Source organism: Macrobrachium nipponense, chromosome 26 (assembly GCF_015104395.2).
Source record: "Macrobrachium nipponense isolate FS-2020 chromosome 26, ASM1510439v2, whole genome shotgun sequence".
Taxonomy (NCBI): Eukaryota; Metazoa; Arthropoda; class Malacostraca; order Decapoda; family Palaemonidae; genus Macrobrachium; species Macrobrachium nipponense.
Window position 1 is genome coordinate 52,706,857 of NC_087215.1, and position 17,500 is coordinate 52,724,356.

The window sequence follows — 17,500 nt, forward strand, 5'->3', positions numbered from 1 at the left end:
CACATATATATATATATGTATATATTATATATATATTAGATATATATATATTATATATATATATATATTTATATTTATTTTCCTGCCTCCAGGGAAAAACAAGTTGATACATTTGAAGTTTTATTAATATGCCGACGTTTCACAACTAACATGGTTGTATCTTCCCCTTGAAGATGCAACATGTAGTAGGGAAACGCGGGTATTAGTAAAAAACCTTCAATTGTGACAATAGCCTTTCCCTGGACGCCTACCAAAATAATTTTCGATAGCTCCAGCTTTATTATAGATATATAATGTATTAATATATATATATATATATTATAATATATATTAATATAATATATTATATATATATATATGTGTGTGTGTGTGTGTATATATATATAATCGGCATTGCATGAACAGAAGAAACAATACAAAAATGAATTACGTATTTACTAAAGGACGTCTCCCTACAATATTAAAGGTATGTGTATACCACAACTCCATGCAATACATTTTATATTGGTCCATACTGGAAAAACCACTGGGGGGGGAGAGTAAACCAGAACAGCATACGAGATGTCTAAGAGATAACACATGTTACAAACGTAAATTTTTTTACATTCAGTGAAAACAACCATAACAATCCATTAGGCGAGCCGAAAAAATGTATCTTATTCTAAATAATGCGCTAAGAAAGAAACATCATATTGAGTTTAGTTTTTAATATGACTCTTTTGTTAGTTTAGAGAGTTTTCTTACTGCACTTGAAATTTCCCTTGCAAATAAGAAAGGAAGGCAGATAATACGACCAGTGAGACAGACAGGGACATCGAACGGAGAGAGAAGAATATATATAATAACCTCCAGAAAAGAAAGAATTTTAAACTGGGAATACCCGATCGAAACGTAATGAAGGCAACCAAAGTTGTATGACCGTAAATTCTACTGTTTCATTCTAAAAAAGACATAACGTTGTGTAATCTAAGACAAAATACGATTACTTATAACGAATCCTAAATCCTTTTTTTCATTTTTGTGATCTAGGAATTTCACCGTGGATATCTGATTACCCTAATTTAGTTTCGGGAAATTAAGAAAAAATTTGAGAGATTTTTGCTTGAGGCATTGACAATGAATTGTTCTCTGTATACTCGCCATTTAGCGAGCACATTGTGATTCCTCGTCACTTTTGAGGAAGAAAACATCCCATCAAAACACAAACCTGCGCATGATGATATTAATTATGCGTCATGAAAAGACAGTCATACTTGAATGAATAACACAGGCAAAACGAACAGAATTCCCACTATTTTTCCCTTGTCTTTCCCATTTCTTGGTGGCCAAAAACTTTTATACCCACAATGAGATCTTTACTATAAAGGGCGCCTTTCACAGTCAATTGACATTAATCCTGTGCATTTGGTATTGTAAGATACTAAAAAAAGAATCCGGCAAGCAAACAATCAGGCACAATGGCCTCGCCGACGTCAACTCTTTCAATAAGTTATCAAAGTAGAGACGGGAGGCAGGAAAAAAGCAATCCTCTGACGGGTGGTGACCATGCGTTAGGCAAGCAACGTGACGTTGACAAGTAGAGAGGAGAGAGAGAGAGAGAGAGGAGAGAGAGAGGAAGAGAGAGAATAATCTGTCCTATATTCATTTAAACAGTGTTTTTTTCAAACTCTTTTGAGACTAGGAGCTATCACCGGGATTCAATGACGCACTACCCTTTACTTTTTGAAGAGGATTCTAATAATTTAATTCCCGTTTATGAGTTTAATTCCATACTTGCCGAGCTATTTCTCTCTCTCCGCTTAGGCGCGCCCCCTCCCCCTCATCCTCTCTCTCTCCTCTCTCTCTCTCTCTCTCATCTCCCCAAATCTGCACCTAGTCACAATGTAATTGAAAGTCTAGCAACTTGTCGGTTTTTTTTTTCCGGGGAGTTGCGACATTTACAGAAGTTGAAAGAAGCACGGTTTCTAATCCGATTTTTCTGAATTAAGCTGTCCCAAGGCCTCTCTCCCTCATTCATAACACAGTTTAAGGTCGCCGCCCACAACCGCCCATCTTTCTCTCTTATCGCTCTCTCTCGCCTTCTTATCTCTCTCTCTCTCTCTCTCTCGCTCTCTCTATTGTACTGGCTCACACTCATCAGTACAGTTCCCTTCACTATCAGAACAAAGTTGTTAAGGCGAAAGGAAGGAATGGTGAAACAATCTTGTCATTTCACTGCCTTCTTTCTCAAATTAGTTTGCACCAAATATCATCTTAAATATTTCAAACAAAATAATTAAAAACGCACTTGTAAAATTCGAGAACCTGCACCGAAAAGAGTCATTGCACTTATATCATAACATACCTACATTCAAATTATCAGTATCTCCATCACTTACCAAAGTTTAAATGACAAAAATACCGCCATTAATGACGACTCCCAACCCCCCATCTCTCTCGTCTCTCTCGTGCAAATCCTGATTAATAGTCTCTCCATTTTTAGACCCCGAAAATATATTATATTCTCATCATTCCGTGGACGTCTTTAAACGACACAGGAAAAGCTGTGGGCCAGGTAAGGAGAAGCATATGCATGGCAAATTGCTTCCTGGATTTTTTGTCTTTTTAATCTTTTCTTGAGCGAATGACGGAGCACGCACACGCACTGCAAAATGTTGCCAACTTATGGAGTTATTTAAACAAAATTGCGTCCTGTACAGAAGCGTGAGTTATCTAAATAAAAATATTGCCCCCTGTACTTGGAAGCATCAGTTTTTTTTTTCTAAACAAAAAGGTGTTTTCCTGTATGGGAATCACAAGTTTATTTTCAACAATATTTTTTGTACTGGTATTTGTAAGCTTGATTTATTTAAGCAAAATTATGAGTCCTGTGTTTGGAAACTGAGTTATCTAAACAAAATTATCTGTCCTGTACAGGCGCATGACTTATCTAACAAAATGTGCTTTATATAGGATTTTTCTAGAAAAGTTATCTAAACAAGATTGTGTGTCCCTGTTTGGAAGCATCATTATCTCTAAATTATATTATGTCTTGTACTGGAAGCATGAATTATCTAAACAAAATTATGTGTCCTGTATAGGGACAAGAGTCATCTAAACAAAAATTGTGTCCCCCCGTGTATAGGGATGCCAAGAGTTTATCAATACAGGATCATGTGTCTGTACTGGAAGCATCAATTATCTCTAAAACAATTATGTTTCCTCTATTGAGGCAATGAGTTATCTAAACAAATTATGTGCCCCTGTAAAGGAATCATCAGTTATCTAAACAAAATTGTTTATTATTGTATTGGAAGCTTGATTTATCTAATCAAAATTATTCTGTTTTTTTTGGTATGTTTTTTTACATTGCGGGAGCCAGTGGGTTAATTCAGCAACGGGGACCAAAGGCTTTACGTGACTTCTTTCTCTAACCACGTCGAGAGTAAACTTGCGGCCACCGAAGTATGAACGCCAGCACCATACCGACCACGCCACCTAGGCGCTACAAAATTATGAGTCCTGTGTTGGAGGCTTGATTTTTCTAAACCAAATTATGTTCCCCTATATTGGAAAATCATAGAGTTATCTAAAATAAACTCGTGTCCTGTATTGGGAAGCATGCGTTATCTAAAAAATTACTGTGCCCTGTATTGGAAGCATTAGTCATCTAAATAACTTGTGTCCTGTATTGGCAGCATGAGTTATCTAAATCAACTCAAGTGTCCTGTATGGAAGCATTAGTCCATCTATATCAACTTGCGTCCTGTTAGTAGAGCACGAGTTATCTAAATAACTTGTGTGTTTCTGTATCATAACATGAGTTATTTGATAAAATTGGTGTGGTCCCTGTAACGGAAGCAATCAGTTATCTAAACAAAATTGTAATCGTGTATTGGAAGAATGATTTATTTAAAATAAATTGTCCTTGTATATGAATGTACGGACCCCAAGTGTGGGATAAAACGGGGGAAAGACACAGATAGTCATTAGCACACATACACAGGACGCACAAGTATCATGCAGTATCTTGCCCCATTTATATTCTAGTGGCAGACATGGTAATCAATTAATAGAATGCAGCTTACATATGCATGTGTATGTTTATAGGTATATAGTATTTAATCATATTTGTATGTAATGTATTTATGCATGTAGGTATGTATGTATGTATGTATGGAGCATAAGATCATTAGAATTTATTGGTAGGATAAGACTGAAAACTGTTTTTCCCAAATCCGGTCCAGGGATGCCACGAAACTGAATGCACTTTCTCACTATTCCATTAGTTATCATTATTAGCTCTAGTATATTGCCGATGCAACACTTGGCTTTCAGCGTTTCGCCAAAACGTCATGAGAATCTATGGCCCAAATGATGTAGCGCATGTATGTTTCGGAGGAGTATGAAAGTTTTAATTGGGAGAATTCATCGCCGAATGAAAATGACATTCCCTATATCAAAGTCATGATAACTGAATGAGGTACAAAATTACGCGAACACCGGTAGAAAATGAACTTGGGTTAGTAGAAGACATTTTAAATGATGACAAGACACACAACGATATTGTGCTAAAAATAAGGAAATGTCCTCAGATATTAAAAACTTGCAGAATAAAGATATGATCATGGTTGCTCCCCCCTGACTCTGGAACCACCTTCACGTTTTTCTGTGGTTAAGCGCCTAGGCATTCAAGTCTAAAGTATACCTCTCATTGTCAAAATGGCCCAGCTAATATATATATTCTCTATATTATTGAACCTACCTAGGCACAGCCTTAGGGTTAAGTCTTGCCTTCTGCAGAAGTTCCGGGAAGCCATTACCGAAGTGCAATGGGTCCTCCAGGTTTTTCTCTACCTTGTTCCGACCCACGTTGTTTGGCTTAAACAATGTTAAAAGCCCTTAGCCTACTCTCTCTATCCACTCTCTCCGTCTCGTCTCGCTATCTCTCTCTCTCTCTCTCTTCCTCCTTCAAAAACGCTGGAGCCTCAAATCAAAAATGACAAATTCGATCAAAACAAAAGTTTTTAGTAATAGATAGGCACTGTCTGTCTTTTATTAAACTGATTGAGATGAAAAGATGCTAAAGTAATTGTTTCTGGCAACATAACAGCTTCCCTCAAGGCAACTATTATCGTACATGGCAAACCCGTAAAAATCTCTATTACGTTCCCTATTCCCTTTTGTTATAGCAGTGTTATGGGGTTTTAATCAAACGCTTGGGGCTCTTACTCACCGTATAATCTTCTCATTAAGCAAATAATAGCAGCTATCATTTGCCTCTTTTCAATGTTCTGGTTTGGAATATAGCCCCTTCAGGCACAAAAATATGTAAGAGAAAAATCTGATATTGTTGCGGATTTCATCATGGATATTGAAGAATCACAGGTTAAGTTACGAGTCAGAAACTAACATCAAACTTCATTTTTTTTAACACGGCAGTATCCTGATTATTAGGTTATTATATTAACGGTCAACGTAATTGCTTACATCGGCCAACTTGTTTTATTCGTATCTCCAGTATTCCAGGAATGATGCGATACAAATTTCCAAAAAGACCATTTGCCGAGCTTATTTTAACTCTCTGCCCACCAATGAGCCTATGAGTGACGTCCTAATACACTGCCTTTTCGGAGAGGCAGCGATGACAAAGGTGAAGATTCAAAGGAGTATAAATCGCATCTAGCAGTATTTCGGCCACCATTACAACAAGTAAACAATGCGCCGAAGTTTAATTTGGGCGTTTATCGAGTTTTCTGTACAAGTATAAATGCTGTGTGGAAACTCCAAACATAAAGGCCATGGAATCTTATCAACGCGTGGCCATGAAACTTTCATCCACAGCCGGTCGTGGTCAGCGCTGTACACCTATAGTGGTGCCCAGATGCACGAATCATGGTTAACCTTAACCTTGGACAAGGTAAAACGACTGAGGCTAGAGCGCTGCAATTTGGTATCTTTGTGATGAGTGTAGGGTGTAAGATTAATATACCCAATTTTTGCAGCCCTCTAGCCTCAGTTGTCTTCTTAAGATTTTGAGGATGACCAGAAAAATAGCCATCTCAATAGTTTTCTTTTAGCAGGAAAATTAAAAATAGGAAAACTTTGAATGGACACCTTTTCCACAGGATGCTGCCATCACAGATGGGGAGTTATTGCTGGTTTTTCAGTGGCTGTCAGAGTTCTCCCATAAGACTGTCGACACAATGTCAGACGGACAACATTGTACCATAGATCATAGGTGATCAGGACGACTTGATAGTCTGAACCGATGGAAGTGATCTTGGTACAAAAAGTGGTACATGATGAGGGTTCTATACACCGTTTTAAACTCTGTTCACAAGGCAAAAGACCGGCAGAACATTGTTAATTGGTAACCAAGTTTGTCCTTCAGACAATATTCTACTGGTTATCAAACGGGTCTCCTCTGGATGGTTTTGAGGATAATAAATGTCTGGCTGCAGGTTTCCTTCCACTAGTTGACTGGAATTACTAGTCTGGGACACTTGATAGTTCGTGGGTGTTTATCACTATTTGGTCTTTTACATGGTGTTATTATGGAGATAGTGGGAAATCTTAAGAAAAATCCAAATGCCTTCTTGTTTGTCATCCCCGGTGACATTAGGGGAGACATGAACAAATCCACCCAACCCATGTAAAACGGTTTGGTCCACCCCAGGGGGGGCATGGAGATATGAAGAACGTGAAGGTAGGCGGACATCTGGCAAATCTTTGTCCGCCTTTGGGTGAGTTCGAGGCAGGTAGGGGATCAGGAGGAGACGAGAGCAGCGCCGGAATTCTGCGTGCCAACAATCCCATGTTTTAGATCACTGATATTGTCTTGTCGATTGACGTAACGAGGCATTGCAAGAATAAAATGGATGTCATGGGAATGTAGGATGAAGAAGCCCCTCCTCACGGCAAACTGACTTGTGATGGCATTCCTTTTCCTTTCCTTTTGGGCCTCTGTAGAATCCCGGATTGTTCTCCTGATTGTTAGCAACCAGCAGTCCTTTCTATGACGAAACCGACATGATAAAAGCTCAAAGTGTGAATATATTTTCGTACAAAGTATTTTAACAAAGTTATTTGCTTCACCTTCATCCTTGCGAAGAGAACACACTGTAATGTAAAATTTTTAGATAAAATCCAAGTTGCTATTGCCTTTGGAACATTAAGCATTATGTTTTAAAAAAGAGAGCCCTATTTCCATTTTTTTTTTTCTTTTTGTCTATCAAGTTATCCCATTCGAATGGTGGTTTTATAGTGTGTGGTTCCGTTGCATCCTCCTCCTTAGGATTCCCATCACTTTTATTAACTATGTACCCTGTTTCCAGGAGCACCTCCCTCTGCAGACTCCTGGATCTACTTCAGTCTAGTTTTTCCTGGTTCGTTGCCTAGTGTCCCTATAAAAGTTTGGATGCAAATTTCTCTGCATATCCATATCCTTCTTCTTCTTATAAAAGTTTGTATGTTAATTTTGTAAATTATTAGCAGCAATTTCTGTTTGGAATTTTCTTCAAAAATTATATCTGTATTTTCACCACAAATAAGAAAATTAATTTTGTTTGCGCTTAAAAGTAAAATAATCTATTCAATCTTTGATTCAAACTATTTTCTTTAATGACGCCAAACCATTATCTAAATCTCCTTACACCGACATGGAGGTTTTGTTTTGTTTGTTTGTATGATGTTTTTTTCACGTTGCATGAACCAGTGGTTATTCAGAAACGGGAACCAACGGCTTTACGTGACTTCCCGAACACGTCGAGAGTGAACTTCATCACCCAAAAGTACACATCTCTAACCTTCAATGGAATTCCTTGAGAATCAAACTCGCGCCAACAAGTTGGCAGTCACTAAGGCGCTTCCGAATAAACGTACGACTGCGTAATTCTCTGTGTGATTTCATATTCATATGAATTACGAGACCTTTCGTCTTTTAAAACACTATTTGACTTAATTAATTCCTTAAGAAGATTGCAGAAAGCTCATTACTCAAAGAAACCAGCCGTAATTAATAACATAAAAGTCTCAGCATGTTTGCTAATCATATCTAATTACTAAGACCCCAAAATTAAGCCTAAGATTCAGTTTTTTTAATGACATTCGTTATAAATAATTACAGTGGCTCAACGTAACAACAGAGTTTTGTTAATGGTAATTAAAATCGATTAGACAAAAGTCATCATTAAATTATGATGCGCATGAAATTCAATCCTCGTCCAAGAAAAGAAAACAAAGACCTCTTTGGCTTGACATCAACTCATTTCAAAAATTAAGTCAATGTAAAATTATTGAATATGAGCGAAACGAGAGCCTATTTTGTTTCGCCAGAGAAAATTTGTAAGTTGAAAAAGTGATACACAAATAATCATTGTTTTTATTTGATGACAATTTGAGATACGGGAAACAAGCGATTTACAGCGATTGCTGTACTTAGGTTTAATATACAGATAATTTTATTCAGAATCACCTTATAATTGCAAATAGTTTCGCATATTCTTTTTGCTGCATATTCTATATTCCGATAACGCTGGCACATTTTCGCAGAAGAATAAACGGAGAACTAACGCCTATGTAGTTTTTGCACAAATTCAACAACTGGATTAACAACCAAATTTAATAGCTAAAGAAATCGTTGTTTTTTATGGCTAAAAGCTGATCTTCTGTATAGAGGAAACACAATATCTCCAGTGTGGTTTATAGGTTTCATGTTTTCTTATGTTAAAAATAAATGACTTGGACAAAATGGAAAAATCTTACTACTACAAGAAAAAAATATTTATGAATATTTCGGATTATAAGTACTTATTCCCTCTGTTGAACTTTCCGATTTAGAAGAAAATTCTCCAAAATTTCATCCAAAAAAGATTTTATGTTTTTGTGGCTTAATGAACTGCTCGTTATATTCACACTTCTCGTACATCTTTTCATTCATTATTAGGTTGGTATGCGAAACGAGTTTTGTGCCACCTCGCCCAATGCACTGGGAGATAAAAAGAAAGATCACAGAAAAATTCCAAATATCATAGGGACAAGAAAAAAAAAAGGCTTGGGTTTTTGGGGGAATCTGATTCCCTTTATTGGTTCCATTCTTTTTTTTGTGCTGAGAAATAGGAACTGGTATTAGGATCCCATAGTGGTCTGAGTTTTGTTATCCGCGAAGTTTTTTTTTACGTTGGACAGAATCTCTTAATCTTGGCAAGGCAACTTTAATGACACCGTGTTTAAGCCTTTTGCTCTTTGTTTTTACTGGTTTTATATATATATATATATATATAATAATATATATATATATATATATATATATATATATATATATGTTAATATATATATTATATTATATAATATCTATGTTTGTTGTTGTTGTGGTTTTGCAATTATGACTGGAGGTGCCACCTCAGAGAACTGTTGGCTGATTTCTATAGTAACTGTTGTCTTAGATTTCGGTACAACGAGCTATTGAGAATGGCTACTTGTCTGTCCGTCCGTACATTTGCTGTCGCGCCCCCATTTCTTAAAAATACTGAGGCTAGAGGTCTGCAAATTGCTAGTTTATTAAATCATGCCACCCTCACAATCATCAAACATCCGATAGGAGCACTCCTAGCCTCTGGTCGATGGCGTGATCTTCTCTTTTCTGCCTCAAAATAAGAAGTGGCAAAGGCTCACGTCATGAGCTAATCGCCATAGAATTGTTGTTGATTGCAGAGAAAAAACCACAGAAATAACTGGTTTTGTTGACGATAAGTAAACAAAGGTCAAAAATGCGCCGAGAAAGCTCAATCGAGTTTTTGGTACCGCGTATAATGCCCCCTTTGAGTGAGATTCTCAGCCGCGTGCCCACGAAACTCTCAGCCATGTCCCCGGTGGGGCTTTTTGTTGTTGGGACTTATAGTGGTCCCAAGACCGCACGAGCATGGCTAACTTTAACCTTAGAATAAAAACTACTCAGGCTACAGGGTGCAACTGTTATGTTTGCTAAATTGGGGGTGAATGAAGGGTCAACAGCCTACCTAATTTGCAGCCGTCGAGCCTCAGTAGTTTTTAAGAACTGAAGGCAAGACCAAAAAAAAGTGCGGACGTTCAGACAATTGCCTTCTCCAATAGTTTTCTTTTATACAAACGTAACAACACATATGAACTGCAAATTTAAAGTAGCTCGGAGCTGAAAAAAGAAAAAAAATATCATAGGATCGTGAGTGATTCCAATTTAAGTGGAGTGAGATGGTGGATGATTCCGGTGAATTTTATAAGCTGGAAGGCATTCCTATTCCCAGTTTAACCTCCTGGAAAAGATAGTTAATTTGTCCTTTCAAGTTAAGTATCTGGCGAAGATAATCATTTTTTCGTATTTCCATTTAAATGCCTGAAAGAAATAATATTTTTTTTCCTATTTCAAGTTAAGTCCTGGAAAAGGATGATAATTTTTTTTCCAAGTTTAAAGTTAAGTACCCACTGGAAAAGATGATAATTTTTCTCAATTTCCCCAAGTTACGTACCTGTTAAAGATAAATAATGTTTTTTCCCCCATTTCAAAGTTAAGTACCTAGAAAAGTATATAGTTTTTTCTCACATCCATTTAATAAAATAACTGGAAAAGATGATAATTTTCCCTATTTCCCAGCTAAGTGGCCTGTAAAAGATGATAATTTTTTTCCCATTTGCAAGTAAGTACTGTAAAGATCATTTTTCTCACTTCCAGTTTAAGTACCTGGAAAAGATGGATAATTTTTCCTATTTCCAGCTATGTGCCTGTAATAGATGATCATTTTTCCACTTCAAGTTAAGTACCCGAAAGATGATATTTTCCTCATTTCAGTAAGAACCGGAAAATAGAATAATTTTTCCTATTTCAGGCTAGTACCTCGAAAAAAAAACATAAATAAATTTCTATCAATGAAACGAATTACCTGATTTAACTGAGATTGCATACGGGAGTGGTCCCCTACTTCCTGGAGTTAGTATGTGTAAAGGGTTTTGACGGTAGTAACGCACTAAGAAGAAAAAACAAACAAACAAACAAACAAACAAACTAACTTGAATCCTAGCTTAACAAAACACACAGTAGTATGAGGTATTTTTCATCACGTAAGACTAGATTCAGATATTCGTAACTATACATACAAACATATTATATATTATATATATACTATATATATCTTATATCTTATATATATATTATATATATATATTATAAATAATATATATATATATAATATATACATGTTATATATTATATATAATATATGATTATATAATATATATAATTATAATATTTACATCTAATGTATATATCTACATATCTAATTGTATATCCTATTTCTAATATATATATATATATATTATATATATAATATATACATATATTATATATATTTTATATATATATAAATATAATATATGTAGGTTATTTAGGTATGCATGTATGTATGTATGCATGTATGTATGTAATTATGTATGTATGTAGGTATGTATTATTATATATATATATGTTATCAAATTTATATATAAGTATTATATTATATATATATATATATATATATATATATATATATATTATATTGTGTGAGAGAGAAGAAGAGAGAGAGAGAGAGGAGAGTGTTTTTTTATTAACTACTAAGGTTTTTTCAGACAGCAAACGGAATCGCAGTTCAGAAAAAGGACCCAAATTAGTCAATTCTCGTTAATCGATAAACAATTTCCTCACTGGCAGGTTGTGAACGTCATGACCTTTAGAGACCCTCGACGAAACCTTGCATTTATTCCTGGTTAAAAAACAACACAGATCAAAAAGAACAAATAGACAAATGATTAGCCGTATCATCAAATGGCTTAGGTAAACATTACCTCGTTTAGCCATTGAAAACAGTTTCATGGCTATTGTATTTGGTGTATTATTTTCGAAATTAAAAACATCTCCGCTAATGCGTAAAGGTATTGTTATTATATTATATATATATATATATATATATATATATAAATATATATATATATACGGATGTTATATATATATTATAATATATATATATAATAATATATATGATATACTTATATATAATATATATTATATATTCTATATATATAATATATATATATATATCTTACATATATATATATACTAATCTATATATATAGTCTAATATGATATAGTCTATATATATAATATCTATATCATTATCTTATATATCTCTATATATTATGTAAATATATCTATTATCTTATCATCTCTATCTATATAATTCTCTCACTATATCTCTACTATCTATATATAATGATATATATATTACATTATATTATATGATATATATATATACGTACAATCATGAACCGCCGTTATGCGGTAAGATTCATAATATGGCTACGTGCGGCAAACGTTTCGACTTGGTTGACATGGCAGAGGGGTTGGATATCAATTCTAATTACAAATATCTTACTTTCGACGTGATTTATAAGGTCGAATCGGTATCAACTTACACCTCACTTGTTGGCCGAAATCGATAACATCACTAAGGTCCATAATTTCACCTCAGTCCATAGGCGCTGTTTCGAACCCACGAGAAGATGAAATATTATCAATGAAACTTCCCCTACGGTTAACATATATGAAAATATATTAATTCATAGGTTTGAGCGAATGGATATCAAAGGACTTTTGTAGCTCGATATATATATATATATATATATATATATATATATATCTATATCTATATATATATATAATATCTGATTATAAGGCCCTTTGATTTGTTAATGCCTCCTCAAAACTATTTGGCACTTTTAGGGCCTACCGCCTCTCCTCTCACCTAAACAGTTCCAAAATAGTTCACTCTTTTCACCATTCTATTGGTACAACATTCTCTTACATGGCCAAACCATCTCCACACTGAATCTTTTCTTTCACTGAAGAAAGCTACACTCGTCATTTGAAGACTCTAAACATATCTCCAATTATTTCCTTTGTAATTCCTTCTTATGCCACATATTAGTGGGGAGTATTTTCTCATTATTTAGAAACCCCCAAAGCTGGTCAGAAAAGCGTCATTATGGTTTAGTCATCGGAAAAGTTAAATCCTTACTTCAGAGCTCTAAAATTTTGATTAATTTTTTACCTCGATTAATTAACAGAAGTTAATTTGTAAATCTCCGGTTTTACTGAAAAAAAACAAACAATAAAACAAAAATAAAAACGGATTCCCATCTGATGAAAAAAATCGAATTCTTCCCACAGCACCCAAACGCGCCGGCCGCCCCCCTCCCCCCCAACCCGTCGCAGCGTTAATTAGAAACCTGTTTCAGATCGGCTTGGAAAAAAAAAATCAGAAACGAAGCCTGCATTCGATGACCCAAAACCAGGAGTGGTTTCTGTTCGGATTCGCCTCTAGCGGCTCTTTTTTTTTTTTTTTTTTTTTTTTTCCCCCCTCGCTGATAACGCGGACGCCGCCGCTACGGAGCTGGCAAGGAAGCCTGTCTATTGGGTTTATCATTCGTTGCTTAAGCGTTCGCAAGGAGTCAACAATCGAATTTGCGCGCCTCAACGTGCAAGGCGGTTCGCGCAAGGTAATGAAATGGAGATAGCGATGTAATTCGAAGTTATGCAATTAGATGATAATTTGATTTTCTTCATTGTAATTTTCATTTTCTTTTAACGCTTCTCTTGTAATATAATGAGTATAAAGTGGTAGTCTTACTTCAGCTCATGAGTACTATTATGAGTCTAAACGTGATATCTACTTCACCTTCCCCCCCCACCCTCCTCTCGCTCTCTCTCTCATCACCTCTCTCTCTCTCTCGTCTCTCTCTCTCTATATATATATATATATATATATAGATACAATATATATATACATATATACCATTATATTCATTATTTATACTATATATTATACATATATATACACACTTTATGTGCCAAAGGAAAAAGCAGACTATATATACATTATTATATATATATATATATATATTATATATATAATATATATATATATATCTATATATTATATTATGTGTGTGTGTGTGTGTGTATCATGTATAATATATGTTAGATTTAGATTATATATATATATATATATATATATATATATATATATATATATATAATGTATATATATATGTATAAATATTAATATATTGTGTATATATATTATATATGATATATGTATATATATATAATATATATATATTAATATATTCAGTATATATATCTATATATATATATATATATATATATATATATATATAAAATATATATATATATAGGCAGAAGCTCAGGTATATGTCTTACCTCTAAGTAAATTGGGAGGCAATCCACAATGAAGTAAATTCCTCTAGTATTTAATATATGTCCTTGTATAAGGATTATAGCTTTCACCATCACCGTGGTCTTGTTCCTAAAGTGTCACTTAGTGAACAAGACCACAGTTGATGGTCGAAGCTCTAATCCTATACAAGAACTATATATTTTAAACTACGAGAGGAATTTATTTCATGTTGGATTGGTATCCCATATATATATATATAAAAGAGTATATATATATATTCTATACATATATACATATATACACACACACACATATATATATATATAATATATATATATATACTTCTTATATATATATATATATATATTCTTCTCTCTCCTCTCTCATCGTATAATCTTATTTTTCAATCAATAGTTGTATTACACTACATAATCTTCTCTTTCTTTTGCAGCTGAGTATCTTCCCTCTCCCTCCCAATTTATTGTACTTCATTTCGTGTTTGGTTTTAATTCCAATTAATTTGTTCTACGTCATCCCATTTCCTCCAATGATTATTCATATCAACCGTGAAGTTTTAATCTTCTGAGTGGCAGTTAAGGCCTTTCCGGATCTATGCCATCGTTGCTAACTCAACTTGTTAGCAATGAAGGACTTGTAAAAGTGTTGCCCTCACGCAATCAATATTGACAGCATTCATTTAGTTAACACTAAAATGCACTTCGCAGTCATCATACCACTTGTCAACGTTGCTCATTTTCCTGCTATTACTAGTATTGATATTAGTATACAGAGAATTGCGTGGATATCGTTAGCATGGTATTATGTTATTTATACTCCATAAAAGTCAAAAGCTAAATTGAAGGTACTTATATTTAATCAAGAAACACACACAAACAAAGATTTGTTGTTAAATATCGTAAAATATCACAGAAAAGACAATCTACTGTTAATAGATAATTATGAGAAATAAAAGTGCAATAAAACTCGTCACTGAAGGTAAATGAAAACCATATTCCTCTTTTATCTACCCCACCTAAAAAGTTTCTTCAGCAATCGAGTTTTCTGTACAACGTATAATGCTGTATGAAACTCTCAGCCATGGCTCCTGAAACCTTCAGCCATTGGTATTTATAACTGTGCCAGACGCACCATCATGGCTAACTTTAACCTTAAATAAAATAAAAACTACTGAGGCTGGAGGGCTGCAATTTGGTGTGTTTGATGATTGGAGGGTGGGTGTTCAGCATACCAATTTGCAGCCATCTAGCCTCACTAGGGTTTTAATATCTGAGGGCGGACAGAAAAAGTGCGGATGGACAGACAAAACCATCTCAACAGTTTTCTTTTACAGAAAACTAAAAACACATGTCACTTTGGCCTCCCACAAGCTGAACGAAAAACAAATCCCCACTGACATTATCTAGAGCTATCTAGAGGCCTTGAATTTTTTTTCTTTTCTTTTCTTTCTTTATCTGCTCGCGTTTAATTAGAAACCTGTTTTGCATCCCATGATCAGAGCGAGTCTCGCATTCAAATGGCACCAAATGGCACTTAAAACACCGGAACGGCGGTTATGGGAAGCATTCCTGTTCGGATATGCCTCTAAGTGGCGTATTTTGCCGCCGGTAACGAAGCCTTCGTCATCAAGCTGCTGAAGACGTTGATCCAAATTGGTTTATCCCGCATTTGCAAGAGCTTGCAAAGCAGCAACAGTCGGATGCACGGTTGCATGCACCAGGGTTTTTGCAAATTGAAAGAAAGCGAGATAGGCTAATCTAATTAATGCAAATGAAACTAATCCTTTAGATTAGGGATTTCTCGTTTTCTATTCTTCAGTGTATTTTCATATTTAAAACTTTGTGACTTACTTGAATGAGAGTGTATTTGATATGTTTATATTCTTATTCTGGTGTAATATCATATATATATATATATATATATATATAATATATATATATATATATATATATATATATATATATATAACACGGCAGAGGTTGGCGGATATCGATTCCAATTACAAATACCCGGGTTCGACAGTGATTTCTAAGGTCGGAATCGATATCAACTTATACCCTACTTGTTGGCGGAGTCGGTAAAGACACCACTGAAGTCCTGATTTCTCCTCTGTGCGCTGGTTCGAATCCACGAGAGGACGAAATTATTATCAACTAAAAAAATTCCCCTTCGGTTAACATATATGAAAATACACTATTTCCTCGCTAGAGTGAATTGGATATTAAAGGACAGCTCAATGCATGTATATGAATCACGGTGATGTGAGATATATATATAATATATATATATATATATATATATATATATATATATATATATATATATATGTGTGTGTGTGTGTGTGTGTGTGAACAAACTACTCCACGCTTCTCTCGCCTTGGTTATAACACCAATATCGACTAAATATCATGATCATACTAGGTTAGTTGAAAATATAGAAGAGCATATTTTCCTTACCAGAATGTGCGTCAATAGTTCACCTTCTCACAGGAATCTAACTATCTTCGATATATATATATGATATATAGTATTATCTATATAATCTAAGAAAAACGAATGTTAACAAAATGGAAGGAAAATAATAGCCACCTGATGACAGAGGCCAAATAACAGGTTTGTGAAGAAAATAACTAAAGGAAACACAGACTATTGAGAACTTTTGAAAGCAGGATATTTAGATGCCAGTGTGACTGAATGCCCAGCAAACATTTTCCATCTCTTATGCACCCAATGTTTACATTTGCATTTAAATATTATTCACGTAAGAATAAGTCTTAATAATTTATCTAAAGTTACTCAAAATCTAAAGCAAAACACCTGTATAACAAAGGAGGAGTCTGTCATGTGGCTATCACAAAGTCTCATAGCGCCTTCCTAATAACTCACAGTAAATCGGCTAAAACAAAAGCAACTGGATGGGCCTCATGGTAATGGTTCTGCGGAGTGAAATCCTGAATATTTGAGACACTTCTAAAGGCAACGTACCTCCGACGAAAATGGAGAGGCGAGGCTAATGACCTTTTAGAAACGCAGACGTTTTGGACATTCTACAACGGAGCCTCCGAGTATGGATGGCCTTTATACTCGGCCGGTGGAATGAAGCGCTGCCTGTCTGGGATTGTCAGTTGACTGATTTGTTAAGTTATCCCAGTGATTACCAACCTTTATACCTTCAAGGAACCCCTGAAACAATTTTTCATATCCTAGGGAACCTTTACCTACAGGCTCTCTCTCTCTCA

The 17,500-nt window shown here is 34.8% G+C and overlaps 1 long non-coding RNA gene across 1 annotated transcript in view; it reads right to left on the reverse strand.

Moving 5' to 3' along the window:
• LOC135199834 (uncharacterized) overlaps window positions 1-17,500 on the reverse strand; it is a 232,005-nt gene that overhangs the window by 57,962 nt on the left and 156,543 nt on the right. The gene's annotated exons all lie outside the window — the stretch shown is intronic.